Here is a 13060-nt window from a genome sequence, read left to right as displayed (position 1 = left end):
AACCGGCATAGCTAAGAGGCAGTCAAGAATTTGATGCCTAGGAGTGGAGGCTCTGAACCTCAACTGCCTGGGTTGAAATGCCAACTCTGCTAATTCAGGCTTTCTGCGCATTAGTTACCTCATTCTATAAAGCGGGGGTAATTGCGGTATCTACCTGCAATGAAAGATTGTAAATATTAGATGAGATAGTATATGTTAATCTGTCTATCTATGTTCACCTTCGTGTACAGTACCTGACACATAGCAAGAGCTCAGTGTAAGTCGGCTATCAGTGTCATAATTGTCACTGTAGTCTAACTGGCTGAGATGCATACAGAAGACTGTCTTCTACTTGGCTGTCCCCTCGGGTGAAGATGGGGGCTCCCAGCCATTCCGTTTCATAAAGACTGCTAACCTGAGGAGTTTTTCCGAGACATTTGGGATCAGTGAGAACGAGGAGGCTCTAGGTTTATGTCTGTATTCAGACCCCTCCCAGAAGTCTTGGCCAAGGGGAGTTCCACATGTTTTTTTTCATAAGGAACACTGACCCTAATACAGTGGTGGAGGGCTTTATGTGCCCTTGCCATACCTTGGGGGTCTTATATGTAGCAAGAAATTGTGTGGAGAGAGCAGGAGAGAAGGGATTGGATTTTAATAGAGTGCTCTAGGCTGTGTAATATGAAGCCCTCTTCCATCTCCCCTGTGAACTCTTTGGGAAACCCAACATTGTTCAATAATGCTTTGGAAGCATGTGTGGCTTCTTTCTGGAAAATGCGAAAAGGGGCTAGGTTTTGTGTGGGGTGAATGCTTGGGTTGCAAGGGCTTAGGTCTGGGGTTCTGAGTGGGAGTGTGAATTCTAGACAGGTACACAGGCCCTACAGACCGGATCAGTCCTGTGATGTCATTCACTGGGTCATGGTGTCTTAGTTGTCCTTTGGCTTTCCTAACTACGAATGCCTTCTGGTAGGTGAGTGGTGTGTTTTTCTGAAACATGGGTAGAAGTATTGCAGAAGGTAGCTGAACCATGGGCTTTCCTTCAGAGATTGTTAAGGCCTTCTGGTCGAGATGGCAGAGTAGGTAAACGCTGTCCTCACTTCCTCTCATGACTACATCACAATTATAACTAAACTATAGAACTCTCATCATTGAGAATCACTTGCAGTCTAGCTAAGCAGAAGTCCTATAACTAAGAACATATATAAGAGGATACCTCGAAACTGGTAGGAGGGGTGGAAATGTGGAACAAGCTGATCCCACACCCATGTGTTGCAGTTAAAAATCAGGAGGGATATCTTGGCTGTCATGGTTACACCAGAGGAGCAAAGTGTCCCAGCTCCACACCAGACTCCCCAGCTCAGGGTTCCAAAGTCGGGAAGAAATGTCCCTATAACTTCCGGCTTTGAAAACTAGCAGATATTGTAGCTGAGTGAAATGAAGAGCAGCTAGAGATCCAGGCATTCCTCTTAAAGGGGCCACTCTGAGCTCCAGCGCTGGGGCAGCAGCTTGAAAGGCGCCAGGGACATATGGGGAGGAACTGAGTGGTCCGGCTTCGGAGTGAGGGCTGGAGGGGCAGCTTTATCCCAGACAGACGTGCTGGCAGAAGCCATAGTTCCTTTGTTGAGCTCTCCCCAGATGCGGCCTGTACACACAGGCAGGCACCATATCCAAGTCTCCAGCCCTGATGATTCCCTGAGACCCTGGCCCACCCAACTTGCAGGCCCACCAGAGCCACTTCCAGTGGCTTTTACATACAGATGGCCTGTCTTGACTTATGCTGCAGACTTTCTTAAAATCTCTCAGGGGTTCACAACCCAAAACAAGTAGCATCTGGCATCAACATGCCCTGTACCTCGGGCTAAGCAGCCCCAAGCCCAGCACTAGCAGCGGCCGTCCTCAATTCACAGTTTATCTCCTCCCAGGCACCTCCAAGTCAAGCTCAAGTGGCAACCATCTGCAGGCCACCTTGTAGCTCATACCAAGTGGCCCTGGACAGGGCACAGGCCATGGCTGACCTTCTCCTACACCAGAGCCCCTCCCAAGAGGCTGTAGAACCAACACACCTGGTGGCCAGCCTCAGACCACAGCAGAGCACCATGCAATAGCCTCCATAAACAACACATCCAAAGAACAGACTGGGCAGGCACCAGAGCCCTGCTAAAGCAAATCCTGCTCCATAGGGTCAGCCCCCGCATAACAGCTCCTTTACTATAGTCATGGCCTGTGCTCATAACCAATTATTCTGAAGGCTGACCACATCCACTGACATGGAAACAGCAATCAAGGCTCAACTATGACAGGAGGACACACACAACCCGCACAAGGGACATACCTGGAGCACCTGGCTCAGATGACCAGGAGGATTACACCACTGAGCCCCACAGGACACCTACTACATAAGACAACTCTACTAAGACCTAGAGACACAGCATCCCTACCTAATGCATAGAAACAAACACTAGGTGGCAGCCAAAATAAGGAGACAAAGAAATATGTCCCAAATGAAAGAACAGAACAGGCTGTAGGAAACGAACAAAACAGAACAGAAACAAACGATCTACGTGAAGCACAGTTCGAAACACTGATTATAAGAATGCTCAGTGACCTCAATGACCTCAGTGAGAACTTAAACAAAGAAATAGAAAACGTAAAAATGCAGCTAGAAAACATTAAAAGGAACCAGTCAGAAATGAAGAGCACAATAACTGAAATAAATAATGCGTTACAGGGGATCAACAATAGATTAGATAAAGCAGAGGTTCAAATCAGTGATTTAGAAGCAAGGTAGCAGAAAACACCCGACCAGAACAGCAACACAAAAAAATAATTTAAAAAAAAATGAGGACGTTTATAGGGTCTCTGGGAAAACATCACGTGTACCAACCTTCATGTCACAGAGGTACCAAGGGGAGAAAAGAGAGCAAGAAATTGAAAACCTATTGGAAGAAATAATGTTGGAAAACTTCCTTAACCTGGTGAAGGGAACAGACATACGAGCCCCTTAAGGAAGCACAGAGAGATCCAAGCAAGATGAACCCAAAGAGGCCCACACCAAGACACGTCGTAATTAAAATGCCAAAGGTTAAAGACAAGGAGAGAATCTTAAAAGTAGTAAGAAAAAAGCATCTACACTGAAGATACTGTGACCTAGCATGGAGTTAGGCCCTCTGGGCTGATGGGCTTCAGTGAGATACGGCCCAGTGCTTTCGGACGATGGAGAAAAGCAATGTACGCAAAGTGGTGAGCATGGAATCAACCCTCAACAAATTGTGGCTATAAAGACAGCTCCTGCCCTTACTCCTAGTCTGAAAGGTGAGGGAGGCAAGTGGGTAAGCAGTTAAAATCCAATGCTGTGATGATGGAAGAGTCTGGGCCAAACAAAGGAGGGAGGGGCTATCTGTGTTCATGCCCCTGGGGGTGTGGATGCTGCTGTATAGGTCTTTACAGATGAGGCCTCTGTGCCAGGCCTCTGTGCTTGTTGGGCCCTTGGCCAGGAGCGCCTTGCCACATCTCAGCCTTCCAGAGTCCTGCCATTCCTCAGGGCCAGCTCCTCAGTTCTCCGGGCTGACCCCGGCTCCTCTCTACCCGGGCAGGCTCCCCTAGGCGGCCTAGATTCAGAAGTGTTGGCATCCGTGTGCTGTTCCCTGGAAGAAGGCTGCGCGAGCTCCTGCTGGTGGCTCGCATGTCCTTCACGGACAGGCACCTGCACACTCACCTGCACCTCCTCTCCAGTGTCCACAGACAGGTGCATCCACCCCTCCCTACCCAGCAAGAGCTCTATCCCCTCACTGCCCACCTGGCTGCAGGCTCCTGGGTCAGACCCTCGATTCTTGGCTTGTCAGTCATTCAGATTGAGACCCTTGCTTCAGCCAGTTCTGAGAGCCTGTGTCGGCTCCCGGTCTAACCCTCCTCCTGGCTCCTTGGGCTCTGTTCCCAGCCGAGACACGCGTGCACGGCACCTCACAGTTTGTAGGCTGCTCCCTCAACCCAGTGACCTGTCATCTAAGGCTCTGAGCTCCTCAGGACCAATCTCCCGCCCATTCTCATTTATGACAAGTAGAAAGAGTAAGTGTGATGTGTCGCACTCAGGTCTTAACTCCACTGATTTGCTAGGTGGCCTTAGGTAAGTTCTTCAACTCTCTATGCCTCAGTTTCTATAAAATGGGAACAATAATATTATCTGTCACAAAGTTCTTGTGTGGATTCAAAGAGACAATGTGTATAAAGCACTTAGCACAGTGCCTAGCACACAGTAAGTGCTCAATAAATGTCAGTTATTCTCCAACCTTCTTGGAGGTTCACCCAGGATATCTCTGAGCCCACACTGCTGCTGCCCCCTTCTGGGATTTTCCCCAGGCCCCAAACCCTTTTATTCCTACTGCCCCAATTCTGTCTTTGGAATTAGACAGACCTGGCTTCACTTCTTATTTCACGACTTAACTCATGAGTATTTCTCAACACTGCAGAAATACAAAGGATCGTACAAGAATGCTATGAAAAAGCGTATAACACCAAATTTAATAACCTGGAAGAAATAGACCAGCACTTAGAGATACAACCTTCCTAGACTGAATCAAGAAGAACTGGAAAATCTAAATATACCAATCAGCAGTATGGAAATTGAAACAATCATCACAAACCTACCAAAAAGTAAAAGTCCAGGACCAGATGGCCTCATCAGTGAATTCTACCAAACATTCAAAGCAGATTTAATACCCTTTCTCCTCAAACTCTTCTAAAAAATTGAAGAGGAAATAATACATCCCAACTCATTTTATGAGGCCAATATTACCCTGATACCAAAACCTGGTGCAGATAACACAAAAAAGAAAACTACAGACCAATATCTCCCTTGAACACACACGCGAAAATCCTAAATTAGATATTAGCGAACCGAATATACCAACATATTAAAAAGATTATACACCATGATCATCAAGTGGACTTCATCCCAAGGGCACAGGGATGGTTTGACATATGCAAATCAATTAATGTGATACACCACATAAATTAAAAGTAAGAATCATATGATCATATCAATAGATGCAGAAAAAGCCTTTGACAAGATACAGCATCTATTTATGACCAAAACACTTAACAAAATTGGTATAGAAAGAAAATACCTTAACATAATAAAGGCCACCTATGACAATCCCTCAGCCAACATTATACTTAATGGAGGAGAATTAAAAACCTTTCCTCTAAGATCAGGAACAAGGCAAGGCTGTCTACTATTGCTACTCTTATTCAATATAACATTGGAGGTCCTAGAGAGTGCAATCAGACAAGAAAAAGATATAATAAAAGGCAGCCAAATAGGAAACAAAGAAGTCAGACTGTCACTATTTGAGGATGACGAGATTCTCTATATAGAAAACCCTAATGACTCCACAAGAACACTACTAGAAACAATAAACAAATCAAGTTTCTGGATACAAAATTCAATGTTCAAAAATCAATAGCATTCCTATACTCTAATAATCAAGTGTCAGAAAAAGAATGGAAAAAATAATTCCTTTTGCAATTGCAACGAAAAGAATCAAATACCTAGGAGTAAATCTAATGAAACATGTGAAGGACCTATGTAATGAAAACTATAAGACCCTATTAAAAGAAATTGAAGAAGATTCAAGGAAATGGAACGAAATTCCATGTTCTTGGATTGGAAGAATCAACATAGTTAAAATGACCATATTACCTAAAGCATTATATAGATTTAATTCAATCCCCATTAAAATCCCATTGGCATTTCAGATGTGTATGGAAGCCCAAGAGACCCCGAATTGCCTAAGCCATCCTGAGAATAAAGAATGAGGCTGGAGGCATCACTCTGCCTGACTTCAAATCTTACTACAAAGTGGCAATAATCAAAACAACATGGTATTGGCAGCAAAACAGACACACGGACCAGTGGAACAGAATCGAGAGTCCAGAAGTAAACCTATATTTATATGGGCAAATAAGTTTCGACAAAAACCCCAGAAACAAACAGTGGAGAAAGGAAAGCCTCTTCAATAAATGGTGCTGGGAAAACTGGAAAACCACCTTCAAAAGAATGAAACTAGATTGTTGTCTATCATCACACACCAAAATTAACTCAAAATGGATTAAGGACCTGAATATAAGACCTGAAACAATAAGATGCATAGAAGAAAACATAGGAACTAAACTCAAGGACCTTGGACTTAAAGAGGATTTTATGAATTTGACCTCAAAAGCAAGAGAAGTAAAAGCAAAAATAAATGAATGGGACGACATCAAACTAAAAAGCTTCTACTCAGCAAAAGAAACTGTCAACAAGGTAAAGAGACAACCACTCGAATGGGAAAATATATTTGCAAGCAACACCTCCGATAAGGGCCTAATATCCAAAATATACAAAGAACTCATACGACTCAATAATAACAAAAAAACAAATGATCCTATCAAAAAATGGACAGAAGACCTGAACAGACACTTCTCCCTAGTGGAGATACAAATGACCAACAAATATATGAAAAGATGCTCAACATAGCTAGCTGTTAGGGAAATGCAAATCAAAACCACAATGAGATATCACATCACACCTGTTAGAATAGCTATGATCAACAGGACAATTAATAACAAATGTTGGAGAGGATGCGGAGAAAAAGGAACCCTCATACACTGCTGGTGGGACTGCAAATTGGTACAGCCACTCTGGAAAACAGTACGGAGGTTGTCGGGAGCCATTTTGAGACATGATGGGAGCCATTATGAGGCACTGAAGAAGTCTAGTCGCTGATAGCCATGAAGCAGCTGCTGAGACTGCTTAACAATGGTTCTAGGAAGCAGGGTGTGGAGTTAAACGTTACTGACCCTGAGAGAAGGATGTATAGGAACTTATGTAAATGCTAGCATTCCTATGGTATTGTACTCTGTGCTTTGCTGTTGTGTTCAAAAAGAAATATAAAGGCCGTGCTAAATAAACTCAATGCTGCAGCACTGACTGACTGTATGCCCTCCCGAAAGTTTTTTCCTGTCTTCTTTTTATTTAGGCTTCACCCCCCTCTTTCAGGTACTGATTGACTTTAGCCGGCTGGCTCCGGCAAGTGGCGCCCGAACAGGGATCTCAATTTGGGACAGAACTTTGATGAACATTGAGGTGAAGACCGTCACCGCAGGAGAAAGGGGGGCCCCCGAGTATAAAGCCGAGTAAATGGCAGAGGTGAGTGCGGTGGAACAGTCTGGGAGCAAGAAAAGTGTAAATATAAAGAAAGAGAGGAAAGTCGACTTAAATAGAGAAATATGGGAAATGGAAACGGCCGCATGCTTTTTGTACTTATGCTTAAGAATATGCTCCAGGCTAGAGGAGCTAAGGTAGGGCATCAACAAGTGTGTAATTTTTTAGAGTTTGTAGAGAAAGTTTGTCCTTGGTTCCCTGAGGAGGGAACGGTGAATTTAGAAACATGGAAAAAGGTGGGAGAAACACTACAAGATTATTATGATGTCCACAGACCTGGCAAAGTGCCTGTAGATACTTTTAGCGTGTGGACTTTAATTAGAGATAATTTAGATCCCAGGCGTGAGAGGGATAAGGCTGGGGAAAGCCAGAAAGGGGAAGAAAAAGGGGACAATATAGGAGATGCCCCACCGTTTGAAAAGGAGAATGAGACTAAACCTACTGCCCTGCCCGAGGAGACGAGCTGCGGGGAAACCTTTTAATCTAATGCTAACTAAAGATAAAGAGGAGCCTTTAAGCCCCGGAGATGCAAAACAGTTGGAGGAAGAAGCCACACGGTTCCATTACAATGGAGCTGACTCTCTGGTGGGGAGAGTCAGTCGCCCGGCCGGCTAATAAAGGCTCACAATTCATCTCAATTGGCTCCGTGGGTCTTAGGTTTGATTAAATCACAACAAAAAAGAAGTCAGGAAAATGGAGAATGTTAACAGATTTACGAAGAATTAATACTGTCATTCAGCCTATGGGGATTTTGCAACCCGGACTTTCTAACCTAGCCTTAATTCCCTGAAACTGGTTTTTAAAGATTATAGATTTATAAGATTGTTTTTATACTATTTCTTAACAGCCTCAGGATAGAGAAAATTTGCATTTTCAATTCCTACTCTAAATAATGCTCAGCCTACTTAGCGATCTCTATGGAAAGTATTACCCCAAGGCATGCTTAATAGTCCTACCTTGTGCCTAGCATTTGTGAAAATGTCTTTGCAAGAAGTAAGGGAAAAGTTCCTCAAGGACTTGTGTATCACTACATGGATGATATTCTTTTTAGGCTTGAAAAGAAAGAAATATTAGAAAATATTTTTTCATTTGGAAAAACTGCTCTGGAAAAGTATAGGCTCGAGATAGCTCCTGAGAAAATACAAGATTCTGTTCCTTATCAATATTTAGGATATAAAATTTTTCAACAGAAAATTACTCCTCGAAAAATAGAAATTAGGCGAGATGCTCTCAATACTGTTAAAAATTTTCAAAAATTATTGAGAGATATTAATTGACTCTGTCCTTCCCTTGATATCCTCACATGTGCTTTAACTAATTTGTTCTCTATTCTAGAAGGGCCCACTGCATTGGATAGTCCTTGGGTACTATCATCATTGGCAAAAAAGGAATTTTAAATATTGTATTGTTGAAAGACACTCTTGTAGTCACGAACTTGCATTGCTCAGGTTTCATTATTGTGTGGTAAAGGTTTTCTCTAACTCGAAATTTAAAAACTATTAATGATTTCCTTTTTCTTTTATTGGTTAAGTAGTCTAATACTTAGGACATTTTAGTATGGAATCGACAGTGAAGATAACATGATTTCGTAGTAGAGGTGAGAAAAGTAATGACTAAACTACTAATTTCAGTGATTTTAAAGGTACCTTTCTGTTCCTGTTTCTGTTGACCGGCCACCAGGGGTCTGTGGAGAGACTGGGCGCAGTCATATCTCCCGGACCATGGCCAGGCAGCGGGACGCCGCCTCCTGTGGCCTGTTGTCAAAGTGTGTTTATTGTCTTTGGTCTTGTCTGGGTTGTAAATTGTCCTGGTCTGAGTGTCTGTTTTGTGTTCTTTGTGCAAGCGTTAGGGGAGAAACCAGAGTTCAGAGAAGGACACCCTTGGGGTGTCTCCTGTGACATTTCTAAGAAGGATAAGCTTATAAAACAAAAAGGAGGAATATGGTATACCCCGAGACAAAGGTTTAATAAAACATTATATAATTTAAATTTTTTAAATCAAGATGAACAAGGCGGCACAACGGCTCATTGGCACTGGGTGAAACAGGCCAGTGAGCCTTTGCAGCAGCCAGTATTACTACAAGGATCTAACAGGAGATTGGGTGCCTGCTGAGGTCCTAAAATGGGGCTGAGGTTTTGCTTATATCTCTACAAGAACAGAGAAAGCTGCTCCTGATGATGATGCTGATAGGCCATCTTCTGATGGTTGGAGGAGAGCTGTATTGGGCCTATGTACCTGATCCACCAATTTTGCGTCTGTCCATTTGGGAAGGCCCAGAAATTGTGGTGAGAGTAAATGACGCACGGCTGTTAGATCAGCCACCTTTGGGGCGGATGCGAGGAATAAATGAACCAGGATTTAACTATACTGGAACGGGAGAAGGATTGCCCATCTGCTTTAGCAAGAACAACTCAAATCCTGGATTGGTCAGGAGGAACCAACGGACACATTGGAGGTTATAGGTTAAACACCAGTTGGACAGTGGGACTCTGGTGGACTGGTGAGGAGTTTCCTCAAACTTATGTGTGGAAGTTGGGCGCAGCTATGGGTGAACTGCGTCCTGGGGGAGGGGCTCTAAGGGGAACGCCACGCACGAATGTAACCCCATGTGTTAATAGTTGGTTGGTGAAATTAATATCAACATAGAAGGAAGGAAATTTAATGTTACATGTTATAACTGCAATTTAACTGACTGTATTTCTTTTGTTCCAGAAGGAACTACTGTAATGGTCTTTTATCAACCCTCTTTTGTAATGTTACCTGTTAACACGTTGGGACTCTGGTATGCCGATCGAGGTTTACAGGTGTTAGAAGAAATCAGTAAGGCTTTGAGTAGGCAGAAAAGAATGATAGGATTGATTACTGCTGGAATTGCCACCCTTGTGTCGCTTAGAGCTACTACTGCTACTACTGCTGCTGTCGCTTTGTCTCGAACTGTTCTAACTGTTCATTATGTTAATAATTTGTCTAAAAATGTTACGATGGCTTTAGGGACCCAGGAAAATATTGACGACAAGTTAGAACAGAAGCTTGATGCATTTTACAGTTTAGTTATGTATTTAGGAGTTGAAATTCAAGGTCTAAAAGTAAGATCTCATTTGGAATGCCATGCAGCATATCAGTGGATTTGTGTTATAACACGGATGGGATCGCGTGCGCTCTCATCTCCAAGGTGTCTGGCATGATGCTAACACGTCCTTAGATTTAATACAACTGCATAGAGAAATTCAGGGGCTGCAGGATGCGGGTCCCCTTCAGTTTGATGCAGCCGAAGAGGCTTCAGAATTTTTACAACATCTAAAAGGCTTTTTACCATCTTGGTCTCCTTTGGGTCATTTGCTTATTTTGGTTTTATCCTTGGGCCTCTGTATAACTATAGGCCTATGTCTGCTTCCACCATTGATGAGATACTTCTTCAATTCCCTGCTAAAGATTCGTGCAGAGATGCATGGTTTCAGGCTTCAGGTTCAGGTTTGAGCTATCAACTAATAATACATCTCCCCTTTGCAGAGGCTGGTAGTCAAGACGGGTAAGAATCCTTCAGGGCTGGGAACAACCTAAGACAGGGCATGATTGCAAGACTTTCATGTGCCAATGATAGGTAAGGCCCAGACCTGTGAAGGGTCGCCTAAGACAGGTACAGTCTATCTGCGCCATAGCTGAGAAAGCTTTGGTAATAAAAAAGGGGGAGATGCCGGGAGCCATTTTGGGACATGATGGGAGCCATTATGAGGCACATAAGAAGTCTGGTAGCTGATAGCCTGAAGCAGCTGCTGAGACTGCTTAAACAATGGTTCTAGGAAGCAGGGTGTGGAGTTAAACTTTACTGACCCTGAGAGAAGGATGTATAGGAACTTATGTAAATGCCAGCATTCCTATGGTATTGTGCTCTGTGCTTTGCTGTTGTGTTCAGAAAGGTATATAAAGGCTATGCTAAATAAACTTGGGGGAGGGGGGGGGCTGCAGCATTGACTGTATGCCCTCCCGAAAGTTCTTTCCTGTCTTTTTTTTTCTTAGGCTTCACCCCCCTATTACAAGTACTGATCGACTTTAGCTGGCTGGCTCCGGCAGGAGGTTTCTCAAAAAAATAAGAATTGATCTACCCTATGATCCAGCAATACACCTACTGGGTATTTACCCAAAGACTTGAAAACTCATACCTGAAAAGATATTTGCACACCGATGTTCATAGCACCATTATTCACAGTGGCCAGGACATGGAAGCGACCAAAGTGTCCTACGATAGATGACTGGCTAAAGGAGTTGTGGTACATATATACAATGGAATATTATTTAGCCATAAGAAGAGACGAAATACTGCCATTTGCAACAAGATGGATGGACCTCGAGATAATCATACTAAGCAAAATAAGCCAGACAGAAAAAGTTAAAAATCACATGATATCACTTGTATGTGGTATATAAATTTAAAAACAACAAATGAATAGGACAAACAGAGACTCATGGACATGGACAATAGGCTAGTGGTTACCAGAGAGGAAAGGGGAGGGGAGAGGTAGAAGGGGGTCAAATATGTGGTGACATAGAAATCTAACTATGGAAGGTGAACACACAGTGTAAATATATATATGCCTTACTGTTAAAGTGTACAGCCGAAACTTCATTGGATTTTGTTAACCAATGTCACCATAAAAAATAAAAATTAATAAATTAAAAAATTTTTTTTAAAACCCTGAATGTCTGTGTACACCGCCCCTCAAATATTTTTTTGTATATATAATGCTAAAAAATGCGATGGTACGAGGAGTTGGGTCTTTTTGGGGGGTGGTTAGATCGCGAGGGTGGAGTCCCCACAAATGGGATTGGTACCCTCATAAAACAGGCTCGGATGAGCCCCCGCTTCCGCCCATAACACAGCAGCTCCGAAGCAGGGGATCCGGTTCTCTCCAGACACCAAGTCTGCATGGAGCCGGGATCTTGGACTTCCAGCCTCCAGAAGTGAGAATAATAAATTTCAATCGTTTTAACGTCGCCCTGCATGCGGTATTGCCACGCAGCCCCAGCTCAACGAGGCAGTCACACGGCAAATATATATAGGGTGGACTAGTCAGGGCTAGACTCAAATGTTTGCCTCCAAACTCGCTGCTTTCAAACGCTTTGGCCAAACGAAACTCCTAGGAGCCCCTTTCTGTTAGCCTGTCTTGGGGAGCTCTGCGCTGTCTGCGAGCAGAGGGGAGGCTCCCTCACTCTGCGTGCCGTGCCGGGGCGCGGGGGTTCTTGTTTCTGGGCTGCAGTTTCCCCTCACCGGGAATCCGGGAGGCAGCCAAGAACTCGCGAAGGAGGATCGTGCGTGGGGAGGACTGGGCACTCACCCCTCAGGCCTCGCCACCACCCCGGCCCCGATTGCTGAGATGCGCGTGTCTATCCACGCAGGGCCGCCTCTCAACACCCTCCCCATCAACTCCCCCTCCCCCCAGCGCTGGACGCCGCCTCGAGCCGGGCACAGCAGACGAGCGACATTCACAGCTTCCCAGCGGGGCGGGGGGGGGGGGGGAGGTCCCGCAGGCTGCTAGCACCTCCCTGTGCATGCACCAACACGCCCCGGAACCCAGTTTTCTCCCCTTGGTCCCCCTAGCGCTGGGGGCGCACAGCTCTCCTTCGACCTTCAGTACTGAGTATGTAGAGTCCCGGACATGCCCTTTCAATTATGCAATGGAGGGGAGTGCCTCAGTCACCGTGTTTGCTTCATCGTAGTGCATACTCGCCCCGCCCCGCCAGAGGCTTCAGTGTGGTCCTGGCAGGAATTCCAGGGAAGCTCAAGTGTCTACCTTCTCCCTAGGGTATGGCCAGGGTTAGCAGGGCACTTCCACGGGTGCAGGCACAGCGGCGTGCCAACCCGCTAGGCTCGTAGTCCCAGCCCAA

The sequence above is a fragment of the Rousettus aegyptiacus genome, unplaced genomic scaffold, assembly GCF_014176215.1.
Source record: "Rousettus aegyptiacus isolate mRouAeg1 unplaced genomic scaffold, mRouAeg1.p scaffold_m13_p_9, whole genome shotgun sequence".
In the NCBI taxonomy this organism is placed as follows: Eukaryota; Metazoa; Chordata; class Mammalia; order Chiroptera; family Pteropodidae; genus Rousettus; species Rousettus aegyptiacus.
The sequence above is the reverse complement of the archived record's forward strand: the minus strand, read 5'-3'. Positions refer to the sequence as shown.